Here is a 6,759-nt window from a genome sequence, read left to right as displayed (position 1 = left end):
AGAAGAAGGAAAAACGACCCCCATGACAACAGTCGGGATTCTTATTCTCTCATATATGGTGTGAACTTTCTCCCTCAATCATTTGTTGACTGACATGTATGGAGCCTCGACAGACTTAAAATCAACCTGAAATGTCATTTAATTATCTTTCTAGAAAATCTAGGTCACTTGATATTTCCTACATATTCTAGCACAAGTCATGCCAAAATTCACAGAAAAATCCGGCATGGCCTTTGCTAAAAAAAGGACATATCGAGCACCTGAAATTTGCCGGAACGGAAATTAATCAACACTCCGGCAAAACATAGGCCACTCGAAGGTGTAACCTGCAAACATGGCCGGCCACATGGGCAAGCACATATCCTATTTGAGCAACACAAGATATACATGTTTATATCTACATCATATGAGCATTCAAACTTGATGGTCATTGCATTTCAATGGTTGAAAATATTAACAAAAATATTTCGAAATATCTTATAGGACTCATATTGAAATGGAGATTTGGCTGGTCCCACCTCGAGGTCGGAGGGGGTCAGTGACGGGGACGATGGCGGGATGATGGACGAGCTCCTTGATTTCTGCAAAAACAAAAACCCTATAACTATCAACTAATCAAATGCGTACGCCTTGCACAGTGGGGTCCTATTTAAGCATTCAAAATAGGAGTAGTTCTCCAATTTGAGCATTCAATAAGCAAAATCAAATCGTAAAATAAATAATTATTTAAATTAGCATGCATTCAATAAGCAAAACTAAATCATCTCTTGCGTCCGTACATCATCGAATAGTATCACTAATACATCTCGAATAGTATCATACATATAACATCACTAATACAGCTAACACCCTAGCGAACGACGGGTATCAGCGCGGGTGGTGGACACCCAAAGAGAAGGAACCATCACAGGATCATAGCTCCAGTGAGATCCCTAGAGAACCTGCCAGGTATTGGAGAACCCGCCCTCCAACACAACCATGTAGCGATGGACCTGCTCCACTATAAGAAATATGTCAACTAGTGACCTTCTTTCAATGACCCTGGAAGAATTGGTCATAGATCTATGACCATTTGAGACCAATTGGTCAAAAGATTTTCAGGGGGCTCCAAACCCTAAACCATTGTGACCATTTTGGTCAGAAAGGTCGTAATTTCCTTACACGAAATGGTCATAAAGCAAACAGCACTAGTCCGCTGCCTTATTTCTAGTTGTTAATGACCAATATAGATGGTCATAGCCTTGTAAATTGTGGTGGATTGCGATGACTAGGCGCCATCTCATCAGTTTTGCCTATGTGTCATGTCCATGTGTCAATTTTTGCCCGTTGTGAAGCAACCTATATTTCTGTTATTCCAAAAATTCCCAAAAAAATTCTCATAAATTTTTTGGATCATATCTTCATCAAATATGTCAAAAACCTTCCTTGCCTAGTTCAAAAATAACTCAACAATATTCATTTTCCAATTCTGTTCAGAGCAGCACTTTGTGAAGGAAGTACCACTTTGGCATGTCCAAATAGTATCCATTTTCTACAGTGCTTTCCTATGCCCAAATAACCATCCTACACCAAATGCCAGCTCAATCCATTCATTATTTTGAGCCCAGCTTCAACATTCGTATTTATGTCCAGTGTGGTACTTTGTAAAGCAGGTACCACCTAGGCTCCACCTTTTGAGCTGAAATTGTGTGAAGACGGTCTTCTTAGTAACTGATCATCCTCAGCCAAAACTCACGCCCATTAGCCATGTACATTTCCCGTACCGCTAATCAAACACTTGGCTACTAATTCATGTTTGAGCATCGATCGGTCTCCTCGTGAGAATCTAGTGTTGTAATTTTCTTCCTAGCACCTACCTGGGGAGTGCCCAACCCACTAGACATGCCTAGGCTGCCCATAACACATGGAAACGCCACGGTCATGAGGTGACCACGCGGCGGGCATGCGAGTTTACGCGCAATAGAGTTGGGGCCCTCGGCCACCGCCCAAACCTCGACGTATCGCCACCAAACCATGTATTTATGATTAAATAGGTACTTATGTAACTATAAAGGATTTCTAGAAAAAATAAATAGCAAACTATGAGGCAGCTGCAGTTCAAATTTGACCCACTTCCAACCGAATCGGCGGAAATTTGTCTTTTTCACGAGAGGTGGATCAAAACTTTTTACACCCAACCATTTTGTCAATTGTGCATTAAATATGTCCTAGTATTTTAGAAAATTGATTTAGTCCAATTTTGCAACAATTATTTGGGAGGTCCTTCACAAAAAACCTCCTTTTGGGCACTCGAAAAATGGAAAATGGTTTTTTCGTCCAAAGAAAATGAAAACTTCCTTAGGCAATATTTTTTGTCATTCCAAGATTCACCCTTGTGCACAATATGAGATCATTTGAACAAACTATGCCATGAATGTGGCCATAAGATTGATCATTTGGCTTGAAAGTCATAAATCTTCACGCATGATAGCTCATTTCTGATAACATTTTTTTAAAAGAATTGCCGCATTACAAGTTTATTATATTTCCTGGTAACTTGGTCATATATAATGACACAATGCGAAGGTTTTCCAATTTTTTATTTTTTTTATTTTTTTATGCCCGTTTCAAAATATGGTCAAAATGGCGGGAATGACCGTTCCTAGCTAGTGGTTGAATCTTGGAATTTTTTGGGGGTTTCTCTGATTAAATAGATACTTATGTACCTAGAAATGGTTTTTGTAAAAAATTAAGAGCAAACTACAAGGCAGCTACAGTTCAAATTTGACCCACTTCCAACTGAATCGGCGGAAATTTGTCTTTTTCACGAGAGGTGGATCAAAACTTTTTACACCCAACCATTTTGTCAATTGTGCATTAAATATGTCCTAGTATTTTAGAAAATTGATTTGGCCCAATTTTGCAACAATTATTTGGGAGGTCCTTCACAAAAAACCTCCTTTTGGGCACTCGAAAAATGGAAAATGGTTTTTTCATCCAAAGATAATGAAAACTTCCTTAGGCAATATTTTTTGTCATTCCAAGATTCACCCTTGTGCACAATATGAGATCATTTGAACAAACTATGCCATGAATGTGGCCAAAAGATTGATCATTTGGCTTGAAAGCCATAAATCTTCACGCATGATAGCTCATTTCTGATAACATTTTTTAAAAGAATTGCCGCATTACAAGTTTATTATTTTTCTTGGTAACTTGGTCATATATAATGACACAATGCGAAGGTTTTCCAATTTTTTATTTTTTTACATTTTTTATGCCCGTTTCAAAATGTGGTCAAAATGGCGGGAATGACCGTTCCTAGCTAGTGGTTGAATCTTGGATTTTTTTTGGGGTTTATCTGATTAAATAGATACTTATGTACCTAGAAATGATTTTTGTAAAAAATAAAGAGCAAACTACAAGGCAGCTACAGTTCAAATTTGACCCACTTCCAACTGAATCGGCGGAAATTTGTCTTTTTCACGAGAGGTGGATCAAAACTTTTTACACCCAACCATTTGGTCGCTTGTGCATTAAATATGGCCTAGTATTTTATAAAAATGATTTGGTCCAATTTTGCAACAATTATTTGGGAGGTCCTTCACAAAAAAACATCCTTTTGGGCACTCGAAAAATGGAAAATGGTTTTTTCGTCCAAAGAAAATGAAAACTTCCTTAGGAAACATTGTTTGCCATTCCAATATGCACTCTTGTTCACAATATGAGATCATTTGAGCAAACTATGCCATGAATTTGGCCATAGGATTGATCATTTGGCTTGAAAGCCATGAATCTTCACGCATGATAGCTCATTTCTGAGAACACTTTTTTAAAAGAATTGTCATATTACAAGTTTATTATTTTTCCTGGTAACTTGGTCATATATAATGACACAATGTGAAGTTTTCCATTTTTTTTTATTTTTCCTGAATTTTTTATGCCCGTTTCAAAATGCGGTCAAAGCGGCGGGAATGGCCGTTCCTAGCTAGTGGTTGAATCTTGGAATTTTTTTGGTGTTTCTCTGATTAAATAGATACTTATGTACCTAGAAATGATTTTTGTAAAAAATAAAGAGAAGACTACCAGGCAGCTACAATTCAAATTTGACCCACTTCCAACTGAATCGGCGGAAATTTGTCTTTTTCACGAGAGGTGGATCAAAACTTTTTACACCCAACAATTTGGTCACTTGTGCATTAAATATGGCCTAGTATTTTATAAAAATGATTTGGTCCAATTTTGCAACAATTATTTGGGAGGTCCTTCACAAAAAAACCTCCTTTTGGGCACTGGAAAAATGGAAAATGGTTTTTTCCTCCAAAGAAAATGAAAACTTCCTTAGGCAACATTGTTTGCCATTCCAATATGCACCCTTGTGCACAACATGAGATCATTTGAACAAACAATGCCATGAATCTGACCATAAGATTGATCATTTGGCTTGAAATCCCTGAATCTTCACGCGTGATAGCTCATTTCTGAGAACACTTTTTAAAAATAATTGCCGTATTACAATTTTATTATTTTTCCTGGAAACTTGGTCATATATAGTGACACAATGCGAAGGTTTCCCAATTTTGTGATTTTTATTGAATTTTTTATGCCCGTTACAAAATGCGGTCAAAACGACGGGCATGACTGTTCCTAGCTAGTGGTTGAATATTGTAGTTTTTTTGGTGTTTCTATGATTAAATAGATATTTTTTATCTATAAATGATTTTTGGAAAATATAAAGAGCAAACTATGAGGTAGCTGCAGTTCAAATTTGACCCGTTTTCTACTAAATCGGCGAAAATTTGTCTTTTTCACCAGAGGTGGCTCAAAAATTTTGACACCCAACCATTTGATCAACTGTGCATTAAATATGGCCCAGTATCTTAGAAAAATGATTTGGTCCAATTTTGCAACAATTATTTCGTAGGTTCTTCACAAAAAACCTCATTTCGGGCACTCAAAAAATGATTAAAAATAGCTAGAAAGATCAGAAATGCATACAAATTGGTGATCACCCATAAAATCTGGTCTAACTTGAGTGAAAATTTTCAAGTTCCATTTTGCAAAATATTTTTGATATGTTCTTTACAAAACCCCTCTATTTTTATTACTAGGAAACTATTTTAAATCATAGATTTTCTCATCCATTCAGGACTCTTCCCACGGATCACCACTACTGTAGCTGATCTGAACCGCCCCTTGTAGCCGATCTAAACCGTCCACCTCTCAACAGCCCAATCCCAACCCTAGCAGCCCGAGGCCGCCTCTCTCTCCCCCTCTCCCTGAGAACACACCCGCCGTCGCCTCTCTCTCCCCTTCTCCCTGATCCAGATCGACGACGATGTCTCTCTCACCCACCGGCAAACCTCGCCCCTACCCACCCACCGGCAAACCTCGCTCCCGGGCTCCGCCGGCGCTCTCACCCACCCATCGGCGCTCTAAAAATCCGCTCCGCACTTCTCCCCGATCCAGATCTAACCCAAGCGTCCCGTCCTCCACCACCGCCCCGTCCTTCGTTGCCGGCGTTCTCTCCCCCGCCGCAGCCACGACGTCACGGCTGTGCGCCACCCGCCTTCGGATCCCTCCGCCCGCTCGCGCCCCTGCTCCCTCTCTGCCTACGGGGCCGCGCCCCTTGCGCTGCTCCCCGACGACGTGGGCAGGCGCGCGGGCCTCGACCTACGGGGCTTGGCCAATTGGCGGGCGGGCGATGGCATCGCGAGGGGTCGGAGGAGGCCAGGGCGGTGGTCCTCGTCGACGTGTACCTCCCCGACCTCGACGTGAACAAGGCCGACGATGTGCTGCTGCACTGCCGGATCCTCGCAGAGTGCGCGGCGGACCCCGACGAGATCCACCCGCACTCTCCCTCTCCCTTGCGTCAGCCCCGTCGTCCGTCCCCGAGGTACCCCACCCGACCGCCCCCAGTCAGTTCTCTTCTCCGTGGCTGGATCAGCGCGACGCCTTCCTGATATTTTTCTCGTCGTCTCTGTGGTTGAGCAGATGGAGAGGGTGCTCAAGGACGACGCCATCCAGGATAAGGGCGAGCGCGCCAGGATGGTAACGACCCCCTCCCATCTCATATGCTTGTTTTCCTTCTTGGTCTGACTGTATGCGTGTTATGCATTCTAGCAAACAGTTCGAGCTTCCTTGTACTTGGGCTTATCCGCTCTAGCATGGCGTACATCTGTACAACAAAACATACTTGAAGCAGCGCTTTTGAAACGAAAACTATCAGAAGAAAATAAAAAATGTAGGTTTTCTATTAGATGTCAAGTTAGTACATGCATGTTTTACTATATGGGATCCAAACCTGTGTACGGATCTCTAGGTAGAAACAACAATCTAGCAAAGCTATTGCAAGTCATCTAACTACACAGAAACAAGTAAAGAGGCTTCACTTGTTTGGAAGCAGCTAGTATCTTATTTTTGCAATTTGGTCTATATGATTGGAATGCAATGTTCTGAAGCAGCTAGTATGCGTGTTATGCAATCATTTTGAGCAAATGTTTTATATAGAAGTTGCTACCACGGGTTCAATTTGTTCTGATTTGGCTGGGTATGAGTCCCCTTGTTGCAAGGTGAAGACTTGTCTCTCCCTTTGTTTGTTTCGCTCTAGCCACTGTCAAGTGTTTAATTGGAGAATACGTGAGGAGAATATGTCATGTATTTCATTAGACAAATAATATTGCCTCTATTTGCATGCTTCCAGGAATGTGTCAAATACTTGTTATGTACATGTAGTGGCATGAGAGTCAAGATTTACTAGTGCTTGCCTCCTTGTGTTAT

This window comes from Triticum dicoccoides, chromosome 2A (assembly GCF_002162155.2).
Source record: "Triticum dicoccoides isolate Atlit2015 ecotype Zavitan chromosome 2A, WEW_v2.0, whole genome shotgun sequence".
NCBI classification, from domain to species: Eukaryota; Viridiplantae; Streptophyta; class Magnoliopsida; order Poales; family Poaceae; genus Triticum; species Triticum dicoccoides.
The sequence above is the reverse complement of the archived record's forward strand: the minus strand, read 5'-3'. Positions refer to the sequence as shown.